The sequence below is a fragment of the Diadema antillarum genome, unplaced genomic scaffold, assembly GCF_040938485.1.
Source record: "Diadema antillarum isolate AM-2024a unplaced genomic scaffold, OU_Dant_1.0 seq00000911_RagTag, whole genome shotgun sequence".
Classification (NCBI taxonomy): domain Eukaryota; kingdom Metazoa; phylum Echinodermata; class Echinoidea; order Diadematoida; family Diadematidae; genus Diadema; species Diadema antillarum.
The window spans coordinates 37350-53404 of NW_027271767.1; the positions used below are offsets into that span (position 1 = coordinate 37350).

The 16055-nt window shown below is 38.7% G+C and overlaps 1 long non-coding RNA gene across 1 annotated transcript in view; it reads right to left on the reverse strand.

The window, feature by feature from the left end:
• Nucleotides 1-347: 347 nt before the first annotated feature.
• Nucleotides 348-16055, reverse strand: part of LOC139741238 (uncharacterized) — a 29524-nt gene continuing 13816 nt past the window's right edge. The window contains exons 2-3 of the long non-coding RNA XR_011711610.1: nt 4873-4956; nt 348-392 (exon numbers count right to left, since the gene is read on the reverse strand). This is a non-coding gene — a long non-coding RNA (uncharacterized lncRNA). The remainder of the gene's footprint in view (nt 393-4872; nt 4957-16055) is intronic.

Genomic DNA, 16055 nt, shown 5'->3' on the forward strand with positions numbered 1-16055 from the left:
TGACTCCCTTTATATTCTCTTTCAATACCTAGTATAGAAACCAAAGGAAATGATGTGAGTCTGTGACCTCATCGCCAAATTTAATATGCATTATGGTGAAAACCAATATCACTCCTTTCTGTAAACATAGATTCTATAACTTTCTTGGTGTAGGATTTAGTCCAGTGCTCATTTTGCATAATTTTACATCTTTATCTTTTAATAGTCAACTCTGAGTATTGAATGGTGTTTCCCTTGAAGGGGAAGGAGAAAGACAGAAATGGCAGGTAAGGATTCAATGTACTGTGATAGTAATGATTTTCCTGGTGCCAAAAAAAGAAAAAAAAAAGAACTCAAGTTGTCAGTCTTTACCTTTTGCTGCCTGTTCCTGGTCTGGCTTCCTCTGTACCATCCTGTGAGGACAAACGAACAAACAAGAGCGAAAATGCATAACGTGAAATAAACGATGACAGGCGGTTGCTGTCGACACCTCGCAATGACCCTACAAGCACTCAGTACCACTTCTTGGCGAGATGTAAGAAGCATGCTTCAGTTCTTATTGTAATTCCAGTTGTAATTCATGCATTGAAGCTTCGATTTACAGAGAGGACATGTCATACACCTGATATCCATTCAATTCAATCATTTAATAATTTCCATTTTTGGTTATGGGAAGAACTGAATCTAAAAGAAAACAAAAAATCTAAAAAAGAGTCATTGTGACCTAAAACAGACACATCAAAGCAAGAGTCTGGTAGAAATCAAGCTGAAATCAGACAATATAAAACCAATTGTGATCATGACTTCGGGAAGATCTATTTTGGCACAGCATCCTGCAACATCAATTAATACAACAACAACAACAACAACAAATCTTGCTGCTATCATGGAGAAGTGATAAAAGAAAGCACTGGAGATACAGAGTGGCTTAAAAAAAAAAAAGAAGCTCTAGAGGAACCATGCTATACTATCCAGAAACACACACTCCTTCACTGAACTCTCATAAGTTGGCCTACAAAGGGGGAAACAAAGAATATGAAGCGTCATTCCACTTCATGTTACGGTTGGATTTGAAAATCAAACCAAAAATTGATATTATAAGTTGAACAAACTGGACGTACATGAAAAATAGGAAAGTCATACCTCATGAAATTCCAAAGGGGGTTTCACATTTTTTAACCTAACAGTGGTAATTATATAGCAACCACATTTATTTAATGGCATGTCAGATGAGTCAATGATGCCTCTTGACACAAAAACCATATGAAAATTTCTTGGTCTGTACATGTAGGCTACATTTGTACGTCAGCAATCTCAACCCCTTCTCCCAATGTAAATAAAGAATCCCTAAAAAATAATAATCTTGACAAAAAATGAAAAGTTAGACAGACCATTGCACTTTACTGTCCTGGTAAGATTCAATGGGACCTTCATTGTTCTGTTTACTTGAGTTTTCTCTTTTGAATTCAAAGCCAGCCTGAACAAGGAGTGGATTATCCCTTTAAAGGTAGGGGATACCTTTTACAGACCTCCCAAAATGCAGCAAAACATTAAATATGAACCTCAGGGGACTTGCTTAGGCCACTGCTTCGAAATTTAGAAGTCAACCGTTATCTAAAATTTGAATAATGCACAAAACTCAACTACTCAGTAGTTCTGTGTGTCAGCCACACTTAAGCCTTTTTGTTGCATTCTTCTGTATTTGTGATCTATAAACACAAATCTAAAAGTACTAGAGTTGATGTAGTAATTAATAGAGTGTGTGGTAAGAATGTATATAGAAATGTTTGTAAGTGTTGACGAACTTTCTTCACAAAATATACATGATGGACACACATGCAGTACATGGGTCTGCAAAGGTAGCCTAGTAATGTACTGGAATTTACGGTGAGCCCCGAAAACAATTCAATTCAAAATCTAACCGTCAAAAAAATGTACTAAATGTTACCTTCCACTTTCAATACTTTATGGGAGTTTCGAAAATGATATTCTCTTCAACATACCACTGTATTAATACAACTCTTCATTTAAGGCGTGCAAATGGGATTCCCTACCTTTAAGGAGGCACATGGAGATTCTGACTGCATTCTTTGGGGGGGGGGGGGGGGGGGGAGGGGAGCATAAAATGGCTGGTCCAGGGAAAAGAAGAGTAGTGAATTTCAGTTTCATATTTATTACCAAGAGGCACACCAGGTGGTAGAATGATAGAAAGTATTTATGTTTCTCTTAAAAACACTTTCACTGCTGATGAGGATGGTCAGTAAATTTCACTCAAAAGCAGTCCCTCTTCAAATTCTTTAAATTCTTGTTGGTTACGAATCAAGATTGTACCACAAAATCTGCAGGGGAAAAAAATCTCCATCAACTTCTTGAATATTTCTCACCCACCACTGATCCTGAATACTCTAGATCTGCGATGCGCTGCACAACCAAAGGAGAAGGAGGAAATGAAATCCCACTTCTCCTGTCTGAGTGGATTTACAGCATATGTCCATGAAAAAGTGAAATGCGACATTACTAGTATACTTCCCCTTTCAACAGGAATTATAATAATGGTCTGCAGATAAGGGGAGAATGTCGTCTGGCAAAATTGCATTTTGACGCTACACTTCTCTTTACAGAGACACCACTAAACAAGCCACATCCTTCCCTTTAAAGAAATTACATTTCACAGAAATTATAGGGGAATGAAAACACTTGGGAGAGTGCATGTGCACTCCACATGAACATTGAGTGCTTGTGATGGTAAAGCTGTCTTGATTTTAATAGCGACCGCAAATGGAAGAGAGGATATGTACGCCTACTGACAAGCAGGTTGAATATCATTTCAACCAAAAGCAACAAATGTGACCCGTCAGTGAAATCTTTACAAAGCATACAGGAATAGTAAGAATGTACAAATTTTTAACTTGTGTCATCAGTTAGTTACCAAATACGTTTGTAGGCCTATTGTAAAAGTGGAAATTTTCATGCCATTTCGCATTACCAGAAACTTGTGCAAAAATTGACAGCACACAGATATTTTTGCTCAGCCTGGGCCTAGTACAGCAAGTTGCATTATGAGATAAAAGAGATTGATTTGGGGGCATGCAACATATTGCGCTACATAGGCAACTGATTGAGAAGGTTTCCCAGAAAAATCAACATGGACTGATTTTTTTTTCCAAATTACAAGAGAAGCACTTTAAATCTACGAACCGTGCATTCCTATGCAATGACTGAGTGTGACCACGAGCCTAATGCAGCGAGTTGCATCACAGGATTTAGATTGGGGACATGCTGGAGATACATGTACAATTGTACCATCAACATAACTCCAACATAACTCATTTTAGGTGCATTCTCATGACAAAAATTGAAACTTGGGTTGCGATCAGGGTCACGTCTTTTTGATTCAGCGTTCTCACAGTAAACAATTTCAAAACTTTTTGGGTCACAATTTATATTCACAAAGTGCTGACCTGCGGATGTAGGCCTATATGAATGGTACGCTTACTACGTCACAAGGCCAATTCAATGTAATGCAGTGTGCCACAGATGATAAAAATCGCACAGAGTGGCACACACAGTGCATTTTGGGATATGAAATTTTCAAAAATTTTTGCTGTCACTGTTAACACAGCACAACTTTGTGTCTCTTTGCGAAAAATTGCACAAAGTATTGCAATATGGATCAAGACTCAAATCTCGTGAAATAATACAATATTTCCGTTCTCGCTATAAAAATGTTGAAATTAGAGTCATGATCCTGAACGTGTTATCCTGAATGCATTGAGAATGGTACTATTGGTTACAGCTACAATGTATGTCATTGAACGTAAGTTGTTTATTTTTTTCTAAAACACACACATACACACACTAAACACATAATTTCATACTAAATGCATGGGAAATATTTTAGCATGGCTTTGTGAAGAATTTTAGCATTTTGACTGCTTCTTGGACATTCAATCATCAGTGCACAGTGCATGCTTTGAGCTTCATGATGTAAAATCATGCAGCTGTAGTCAGACACTCTCTTTGCTTCCAAATCTCACAACTCATAACCACACTCCCACACAGCAATTCCTCTTGGAATAATAATTCAAGCATGATCAAAACAACTACCAAAAAAAAAAAAAAAAATGACAGCCAAAGAATTTCTGGAATGTTGGCAGCATATCAGTACAAAGCAGACTTTACTCACAAAATCTCTGTTATGGTAGAAAGCACATAAATGGCACACTTTACAGACTTTCTTTCTTTTTGTGGGGGGGGGGGGGAGGGGTAAGGGTTAAATTCCAAGCCCTGTTATTTCATTTACAATGGGCTTGATTGCCTTTTTGGTCATGAATATGAACTTTGACTTCTGTCTGGCCTGATGAAACCACATACATTTTAAAATTTACAGTATCACCTTGTAGGCCCCTACATGCATAGTTCTAAACACAGCAGCTCTTTTGAGAAAATCCACACAACATTGTCTGTTCTTTTTATATAGGCACAAAGTGGTATTTCTGGTCCAAATAAACACCTCTCCATAATAAGCACTGGGTAGGCCTACTGTATGTGCATCATCTTTTCTACAGAGAAAAGACTGGAAATGTAGCAGGTGACATGAAAAATACATCGCTGTATGATTATCGATATTTCATGACATAATTCACACTCAAATCTTGCATTGTACTTTGTGTAAAGTTTGAAGTACCATCCTAAATATCATGTCATTTGTGGTGTGTTTTGCCCCGTCTTTCATGGTGCATTTTCATTCACATTACAAATTATTGCACAAAATGCTGCAGTATTTCACTGAAACCATGAAGGCACCAATTGTTTTTGGGGTTGCTTACGTCTGGTTTCAAAGCTTGTCCTAGTTTTTCAAATGCTTCGTTATATACTCATTTGTCTTATTACCTGCACACTCTTCAGTGATCTGCACAGCATCGCCGACACTGAGGACCAGTTCATGTGTACCAGTCCCAGGAAAGTTGTAGATTGCTGGAAAGAGAAGGGAACACCAATATCAAAATAACAATATTATCAGTCTATGATGCATCTCATGTGAATATTTTACACTTCAGATGATTCATTATTTTATGTAACAACAAGGTCATACCAAATTTCTACATCAGCTACAGATGATTCTCATTACTCTTGTCAACAAAATCTAAACACTATTCAAAAACACTATCAACTAAAACTAGAAATGTCGCTAGAGCGACTGGTTATACCCCCGCCAAACAACATTTCATAAGCTTTGGTCAAAAAACTGAGAAAGTAGTTACAGTTGTAAATCCGCAAGATCTTTCCTTGATCTTCTGCCATTAATATGCCGTTACCATGGCAACGTACTTTCGGGTACTGTCAAAAAATGCGTCTTGCACATCTACAACCAAAGGCACACATCTGTACCAAATTTCATGGAAATCGGGCAAAAACTGAGGAAGTAGTTTGCAACACAAAATTTTCCATCATTTTGGCTCATAATATGTGAGCTGTTACCATGGCAACATACTTTTTGTCACTGTCAAGAAATGTGTCATGCTGACCTATATCCTAAGACAAACATTCAATATGAATTCCATGAGAATTGGAAGAACACTGATGAAGCAGTTTTGCCATGAAGCATTTTGCCCTATATTTTACCAATAACATGCCATTACCATGGCAACGCACTTTTTGCCACTGCGGAAATATGTGTCTTGCACATTAACATATTCAGATGAACATCTGTACCTAATTTCATAAAAATTGATCAAAAACTGTGGGAGGAGTTCGCGACGCAAGATTTGTACAAATTTTTGCCCATAATATGCCGTTACCATGGCAACATACTTTTGGGTACTGTCAAAAAATACGTCTTGCACATCTACAACCCAAGGCACACATCTGTGCCAAGTTTTATGGGAATCGGTTGAAAACTGAGGAAGTAGTTCGCGACGCAAGATTTGAAACGGACCGACCGCCCGACCGCCCGACCGACCGTCCGCTGATTCCTATATACCCCCTTCAAACTTCGTTTGGCGGGGGTATAATTATGATTACTTGATTATAATCACAATGGTGAGAGTAATAATCAAGGTAGTTTCAGTAATGGCAATAACAGCAGCACTGATAGTGATCCTTGTAGTGATCATAATCTTCGTAACATCTGTTACAACAATTCTACCGGAATTCAAGGGAAATAGGGTGAGGTAAGGAGTGGGCAGCAAGACACCTTCTGCCAGCTTGACCACATAAAAACAAATCATATCCTCCATCAACTGATAACTTTTTTTTTTTCCAGCTGACATCACAATTCACATTCACGTGATGGAAACTCTAAAGATGAAATGCAAGTGTCTATTGGTCTTTCCATGCAACCATTTTAGACATCTTGGCCTGGCCACACTAATGCACTTTAAATGGAAAAGAGTGAGGGGATCGACAGGGAATCACGAATGTCTGGCGTTTCAACTCTACAATGTACAATGTACAATGTTCCTGACTCTATTTACACATAAGAAAGAATACATTTATATTAAAAGAGGTAGAGGCAGGCGTGAGTAAGCTCTCTCATGAAAATGTATTTACTCTCATGCCACAGTGCAATAAATCCTGCACTACTTCAAATATGAGTGCCCTATATCATCTCTGGTATTGACGCATTCACCGAGTAAGAGTGCAATTAATTGTTATCTATAATAGTTCAAGTTTTTCATATCATTAACCCTCTTGGTTTCATGAAATACCATTGATACATGTATCTCATAAATGCAGCATGGTGGTCAGTGGTAATATTTGTACAGTGTACCAGCATGTATGTGTTGCACAGGACAAGCATGTGACCGGCAGCACAATAAATGCGGACAGGTACAGTACAAATGGACACAGTACGTATTATGTATCTGTGCCTAATCTGCAAATAGAACAGAAGCCCCTCTACTCAACCCTGGATATTGCTAGATTACATAACAGCAGAGTAAACCATTATAGGCTTTTGGATAGGGCTGTGGCTTCACTGAGTAAACACCCATGACTGAATTATCTCTCTGTGGTAGGGCAGTGAAGTCCCTATCATTTGATGATACAAGGGGACGACAATAGACATTAGCTAATCGCACACATATATTTTGCCTTGGTGGTCACTGCTCAACAATCACTGGTCAGTACAGCTGTCTAAGTAAAGTCTCTGAGGTCAATAGACAGAGATGAAACTGCAATGAAGGAGTATAATGACTGTAAACCCTTTCTCTGTGATATCCTGGAATCATCATACACTTTGCACAGGACCTAACAGGCACATGTAGGCACTGACTAAAAACAAGACAAAGGGCTAGTACCGGTACAATTTATCTATCAAAATTGCACATGCCTGTCTTTTTATTTGAACCCACAGCTAAAACTCGTTCACAACTACACCATTGTACACGTAATGACACTCATCACAATTCACAATAAGCCTACAAAAGCAAGCAAGGCAATGTAATATATTGTACAAGGCAGCACAAAAGTGACACATGTACTTGCTAATCTAAAATTCACTTGGAAAAGTGATAAACATATGTGACCCGCTGCAACAAAAGGATCCGACAGTCGGGGAAGGACAATTTTCTCAAAAATGACATGAGATTATTCCCTTACTCTTTCACTTTAATCGTGACTCATAAAAGTACTCGGTTGCAAAGATATCGATGATTTTTATTAGCGCATGTCGAGCGGTTTAGGAAATCAGCGTTTCGAGAAAAACGCCTTTAAAGTTTACCTTCCGACGCTATCATGATCAAGGGGAAGCAAGACAGTTTTTGTCGTTTGGCAATAGAAGGTACGCTTCTAGCAACCTCCGCGATGTTCATTCAAGCTTATAGCGCCAACGGTCTACGCACGACCAATCAGTGAACAGGATGCCCTGCACTGACCAATGAGATCACTTCCTCGTTGCTAGGGGCGGAGTCTAGCTGTGGCGCTATTAAAAATCCAAATCTTCGGACACGTTTCTGTTCCGTTGAAAGTCGGAAAATCATGGCCCAGAAAAACGCTTTTTTCTTGCCTTTCCATTGATCATTTAGCTTCAAAATCTCAGCAGAGGATAGAAGAAACATCAGACTACAAAATTATGTCAAAACCTGAAATCCGAACGTTTTGCAGGATTTTGATGATCTGACTTCAAACTCGATTTTCTCGGCTCACCTGCCAGCGACTTTAGGATCCTTTTGTTGTAACGGGTCACATATATTGTGAACCGAAAAGTAATACGCAGAAAAAAAATAAACTGGAGAAACTTTAGAAGCCAACACAGTTGAGAATGACTACTGAGCAAAGCAATACATTTCCCCTGAATTTTCCTCTTCCTTTGAGGTCATACATACCTACCATGTCATTTTATATAGAAATACCTAGCAACATACTAGATTCCAAAGTGTGACAAGTTTGCAAACAATCGTAACGCACACTGGGTTTAAGCCTGACTTTTTTCACTTGACAAAATTATAGCATTCGACTCTATGCCCCAATCCTCATTTTGTCTGAGATATTTTATATCATTGATTATGGACACACCCTGTACTCATTACCGGTACTTGTGATCACATGCACTGTGCATCAAGACGCAAACAAATCATACTTCACAGTGATGTAAACTTTATCATGGAAGAACTCACTCATCAATCCCCCTTTTTCTCTCCGATGTGCAGACTATGAAGATACTGTGTATACAAGTAGATTATAAAAACTCTGTGTACCAACTACAAAAGGTAAAAACAAAGCGTCTGTGGAGCAACCCGCCCAGTCTGACCTACACAACGGTACGTCCCATCTCCATGGTTTCTGGATTCTAACTGCCTACAATGTATACCTAGATCTCTAGTGCAGAGCAAGCTCATCACCTGTGCCCTCCCGCTCATCTCTATCCCACTAGACTCAAATATAATATGAAGACTTCAATTGTAAACATACGTTTCACAATGAGAGTTGTTTTGTTACAGTATGTAAGCCTACATACATGTACATTGGGGTACGGTGAACAATCAGTCAAATGAAGGAGGTACAGGCATCCACATTAAATCCCTCAAAAGACATTCCTTGAAACCTTTCATCTTCACGCTCAGTGGCGTAAAATTCCAGGTTAGTTTTAGTTTATCTTTTCACTACAGTGTGTGAATTTTGTGTCTACAGTGGATATCTACTGCATTGTAGATCTACTTTTATTTACTAGAAGGATGTATTACACCATTACCAGGAGCTTTCATGGTTTGGTTTTAACCATTACAAGTCCCATACTCAAATAACATTGCTACTATGCAACTCTCTCTCTCTCTCTAGCACATAGACTACAGCTATTAAATAAGACAAAAACACATGCATAGTTACAAAACATTAATTTTGTTCACAGCATGTCATCAGTGAAAAGTGTTTAGGCCAGCAGGAAAGAACACACAGACAATATGAATAAAAAAAAAGAAGTAGGGCCTATCTGTACAGTTCAAAACTGCATACAATGTATGTACTGAATCCTTGGCGGATTTTGTAGCAAATATGCACAGTGCCGTAAAAACCCTAAGTGGATGTGCCCTGTGCCGAGATTGATTGAATATACAGTTGTGAATATAATCGGAAATGCACTTCTCCTTGCCATGTGCAACATACAATGTATGCGCAGTACTGTGTAGAATAGACAGAGTGCTACAACTGTGTATAGTGTACAATGATTGATATAATGTGCAACGTGCATCCACTCTAGTGAACTCAAATTGTACTGCTGAACGTATAAAGAGAGCTTTGTATGCTTGGAGTCAATGGCATGGTCACTCCACACAACGACGTCTGTACACTCATCATATAGGCCTTATCATGGCAGCCATGTGTTTTGTCTCCCTCAGTACAGAGCAAAGTTACAGGATAGAAGGGGAAAGCATCACTAGCATAAATTCAACCTTTCCCTTTTTTGAACAACTGCTTGTCTGTAATACACTTAATACAGGCCAGCCTGTACATGTATGCAATGATGGAAGATACTCCTATTTAAGAATCGATACCACAGTCTACCAAAAATGTGTCGGTCAAATTAATTGCCCTGTCTTTTTGAACAATCAAAAGATACCGGTAATCATTTTTGTTAGTCCTACAAGTTCAGTTAGTACAACAAGCCTATAAAACAAAAATGACACTTTTGATCAGTAAAAAAGTTGTATGATTCTGCTTTAAATTGACCTGCCCATGAATAAATTTCTGTGAGTATTACCTACCTGCAAGCTAGACTGATAATTATACAGTGTACATGTAACTTCAGTGTGGTCCATTGTAGGACATACTGTACATACAATAATGTATCACTTTAATATGGCATACCATACAACTGAAATTCAGGGTGTCTTGGCCAGCAGTCTATTATTGTCTGGATAACAAACTAGCATTCCTCTACAGAGAGAAAGCCAGAGATGCTGCATACCGAATGTCATAAAACTGTACACTGTATAGTATCAATCCTGTTGCCCACAAATCAGACTTACATGTATCAGACAGTTTGTAAATCATACACATGTACATCTTGCATACAGTTGATCATAGCATGGCAGCACTTTATGTACATTGTACACTAGAGCAAAGACTTAATTCATAAATGCATTACAATGGCATTGTCTGGGCAAACAATGCAGAGAAGTGCATAATAGACAGCCTTCAAAATCGGAAGTTCAACATACTCCCCCCTTTTCCTCCTCGTCTCACTACCAAGTGCTCCCCCCCCCAAAAAAAAACAAACAAACAACAACCTAGAAATTAACCCGTTGAGGAAGGACGGATTTTGCTACAACACGCGTTTTCCATAGACACCTGCCCGAGTATACTCCGGACTCGTCTTCAATGGGTTAATAACACTACATGTACACACAAAGGGTTCCTTGTACTGGTAAGAAATGGATGTTGCCTACTATTTTACGTTTCTGTCCTTCATATAAACATGGACCTACTGTAGGTCCATGATATGAATTAAGCTGATATACTGGTACAGTATATGTGGTGGATCTGTTAAATGGATCACCTACTTCTCATTGGTTTCCCCAATGGTTTGGAAGGCTTCACTCTGTGCACAAATACACAGCAGCAGGAGATCGGTTCCAAAAGTGACCAAGCGTGGAGTTTGAGAGGTAAGTCTTTATTTCCGTGCAATCAAGTGGGGAAACTTTGACATTGAAGGCCGAGTAAGTACCCCATGATATCGCCTGGAACTGATATTGCAAAAGTCAACAGAACTACCTGCCCAACAAGAGATACTGTATCCTTCAGATATAGCCAAGTAAAGCGTATCATTATTATCACAGGAACTGGAAAAGTATGGTCAATTGTTCATAGCAAGGAGCGTCAGTATAAACAGTACAGAGTGTCAGTAGTAACTTGCAATCAACCATTTTGCTATAAAAGATTGATAAGTAATTTTTACACTGTAGCTAGCTTCTTATGTCATCAATAACATGTATTGCTGAATTCACCACCAAATGTTGTACAAGTCTGATTATTGTTACAGTTACAATAACCAAGTTGAAAAGCACCATCATGAAATTTCATTGTTACATGTACATCTTTGAAAAATTTGATAAAAACTCTGGCATTGCAAGTAAACTTCCTGATCTGATCCCAGGACAATATTCTTGAAGCATCTACCAATAACAGAAAGAACACTATGTACAGCCAACAACACAAATACTTGATAGTAACATGCTATTCTTCCGTATCTTAATATGCACGTACTGCATGAAGTAGCAGACAGCAAAACATTCATGAAAATCCTAAGCACTATGGTATGACAACTACATGAAGAAAGTGGCGACATGCACATGTTCTTTAGTTCAAACCCCCTTCCCCCTAAAAAAGAAAGAAAAAAATTGTCTGAATGATAGAAAGGTGAAATGAGGTAAATTTACAATGTATACTTTGAATCTTCCTACCTCATTCTAAGGGGTGAAGTTGATAAAGTGACCTACAATTGTAGGTACAGCTGTATTTTGTCTTGAATCACAGCCATAATCTAGGCAGTTCATATCACACTGAGAAACAATTGTATCATAATCAAAGTGTACATTTCACAACAGTATTGTGGAGTACTACATGTACCATCTGGGGGTCCTTTAACATCATGCTCTTTGCATAATTTCCACAGGCTGTCTGGCAGGGTTTTGCAGGGATGAATCTTTTTATGATACAGACTCATGCGTGAAGCGCACCAGGTTTACACGGACACACACTGTCAAGAATGACCTTAATTTGGCGAGGCACATCAAACATTACTCGCTCTATATTTGACGACAAAATGATGCATGGGTGTAGCACTGTAAAGTATCCTGTGCTCTACCATGGCTCCTGCAGTCCTTGATGTACTAACAAACATGATATCATGTCCTCCTAAAATATAGTAGGCCTATACCAATGAATGAAAGATTTTGATGCTGCCTAGAAGGCCATGGCACAGGGTCAATCCAACCCATACCATTCTCTGCACACTGACTTTTAAAAATGCTCTCACTGTAACAGTTCCATGACATTTACTTCTCCGACAACTGCTCCCATGAAATATCTACACACTATCAAAGTCAAACATAAATGTTACCCTCAAATATAACCCTTACCCTAATCCTAATCTTCGCATCAAACTAACCCTAAAACCCAGAGACTCCAACTCTCCCGTTTTCGACGGGAGATCTCCCGCCGAAAACCCACTTTTGCAAAATCTCCCGTTCTCCCGTTTGAGATTTAATTTCTCCCGCCCTGGCTCAATGTCTCCCGTTGGAAAGGATTTCTTACTTATTGCTATCGTATATTGCAAAAATAAGCCTTAGATAGCACCAGAGAGCACCTACAGTATAACCCTAGGAACTTCGCGCTTCGCACACATAAACTTGGGTCTCCCGTTTGCTAGGGGTTTCAGGCGGGAGAATCTCCAGATCAGAAGGTGCTTGGGGTTGGAGTCTCTGAAAACCTTATCACCACCTTAAAGGCATAATTTGCCATTTACAGATGAAACACAAACCCAGCATTACTGCTTTAAAGATAATATAAAGTTTTGGTACCGCAAAAGTTTCCCTGAATTTTTGTGTTTCAGGTTAAAGTACCTTTCATATAACTGACACTGTGAGACTTACTCGCCCCAAAGTGCTCTCATGTCTCAGTAATCATGCAATTAACTGCGACCAGCAGCCCCATACGCACAGCGTAATGGAGCTTCGCATTGTAGCATTCAGGATCATGACAGATTTAGTATCGCGGGTAAATATCAACTTAAAATCCAAAAATTTCTTCAATTTGAAGACTTACCAATTAAGTTGAAGTATTGAAAACAGGCTTCGGGCAATGTTTGGTTCTGCCAATAGTCCCTTTCTGTTCGAATTGATGACTGAGAGGACCTTGGGAGAGCTACATACACTTAATACTACGGCCAGCGCATGCGCACACAAACATCTTATCCGTTCATGGATTTGAAATTTGTGTGCATGTGATGTGTGCCCATGCGCTGGCCGTAGTATTCAGTGTATGTAGCTCTCCCAAGGTCCTCTCGACCGAGTCACATTCAGTCATCAATTTGAACAGAAAGGGACTATTGGCAGAACCAAACGTTGCCCGAAGCCTGTTCTCAATACTTCAACTTAATTGGTAAGTCTTCAAATTGAAGAAATTTTTGGATTTTAGGTTGATATTTACCCGCGATACTACATCTGTCATGATCCTGGATGCTACAATGCGAAGTCCCATTACGCTATGCGTATGGGGCTGCTGGTCGCAGTTAGCTATGCGTACACGTGTTTTGTATGGGGCTGCACGCTGCTGGTCGCAGTTGTCATGCAATAATGGTTTCGTACAATACGTGTACTACCTCGCCGTCGAACGTCGGCGGCTCTGGTACAAAACCATTATTGCATGATTACTAAGACATGAGAGCACTTTGGGGCGAGTAAGTCTCACAGTGTTACGTGTAGTTATATGAAAGGTACTTTAACCTGAAACACCAACTAAGACAAGGAAATTCAGGGAAACTTTTGAGGTACCAAAACTTTATATTATCTTTAAAATAGTTATAAAATGTGAGTTAGAGATAGAAACAACCTGCTTGTATTCGTATTGATGTTAAGTATTGTTAAATACACAAAATGTGAACAATAGTTATTTAGAAATGTTTCCAGACTAAACCGTCTACAGTTATGGTTTATTGAGAAAAATACTGATATCTCCTTATATTTCAGGCTTTATTGCAAAAATTTTATATGATAGGATGTTTTGTGATACAACAGACCTACACATATGCATCAAATGTGATATCTTGAACATTTTTAAAATCACTGCTCCCAAAGGTAAACAGGACCTTTAACCCTAACCCTAATCCTTGGAGAAAATATGACCATAGCAACTGTCACAAGAGCAAATGTTGTGTCACCCACTGTCACATCATTTAGGTATATTTTTAGAGGAGCCATCTCAGAGACCAGACCTCCACCAAACAGCCATGATTAAAATATCGCCATTTCAACACAAACACAGAGGTGTAGGAACATCTACACCACACAATTCTCCAGAATTATGGGAAAAAACAACAGTCAAGTGTATGGATTGACCTCAAACTTGTGTTTTGGCGGAGCAGACCTTATGAGACCTTTCAACTATTTCCACAGAAAACCATGCTCCTCAAATGCTCGCACTGCAGTCAAAGCATGCTCTAAAACATGTGCAATTTCTCAAGCGTGATTGCTAGGAACCCAGTAAAGAAGCCACGCCTTCCCTCCTCGTTCTGAAATTCACAACTGCAGAATCTTGGAAGCCTTCCTCCATTGTATATACAGACAATAATTTGAATCGTAATTGTAATCATAATTCAACATTGCAATTATGTTTCTCGATCTGCATGAAAACAGCCGTATTTTCCACCATCACTTGGCTGCAAATGAGTGCTTTAAATCTTCAAACACCACATGCCTTAACAAAGACTGGAGAGTGTTCCTGGGCACCTGAGTATGTAGATCTACAAGATAGTGTGTTGAGTTGTAATATAAAATGCATTAAAAAAAAAAAAATCAATGGACTTTTATGCAGTATGCTGTTCACACACGCCACACAGGGCAATAATCTTGAGCTTTACACAAATCAAATTCGACTTATTTTCATGTCACGATGCTTATCATGAGGGTTAAAAATTGTACACTTGCGTATCCACACACAATATCCACACACAAGAATTAGTGGCAAAAATCTATAAATTTCAAAAACTTTTCATTTCATAAGTATGTGACAGGACTTATTTGTGATGAGGTTTGTTCCTGCCAATGTAATATGTTTCAGACATACAGAAAACCGTAACACTTTTTCTACACTGTGGGTTGTCAGGCGTGAGGGACGACTTTGCAGACTCTTCCCTTTGTGACATGCTTTATTAAAATCATACCGTTGTTTGTGACTAAAGCCATGATGCTATCAAGGAAACCAAAACCAGAAACAATCAACTCTCCATACACAAAAAGATGATAACAATCAAGCAATTCAGACAAATTTTCATTGTCCCAACAAAGATCCGGAGATATGCAGTACAGCCCACAGTGAGCAGTGTGTGAATACAAAATTGTGCATTTTAGTGGTTCAGTAATATCGTTACTCTCTTCAAGTTTCACATTTGGTAGAAGTGAAACAAGATCACATAATAGGTACCAGCAACTATTTCGCTGGGGGCATCTGCTCTAAGACTTTCTCTGTATACAGCATTTTCAAAGCATTACAAACACAACTATAAACCCCAGAGAGGTAGCGCTGGATGAATATTTTAAGCATGGCCCACATGATCTGTATAAACCACTTCCATTGCATGAAATTAGATTTAATTTAATATCGGTAATCAAACTTCGGACATGAGACTGAGTCATACAAGTTGCAGGCATACACCTGTACCTTTTAAGTTTTATACAACATGAATGTTGTTTTGATTTGCAAACCTTTTAAAATGAAAAAAAAAAATGCATGCATGCATGAATTCTCTGGCAGGGTTACCAAAGTACCATTTTTCATTGTTTGTAGAGGTATGACAGCTGATATTTATCCCTCAGAATCTCTGCAAGCAGAGGATACTATTAGTGCCGTTTATAATTTTC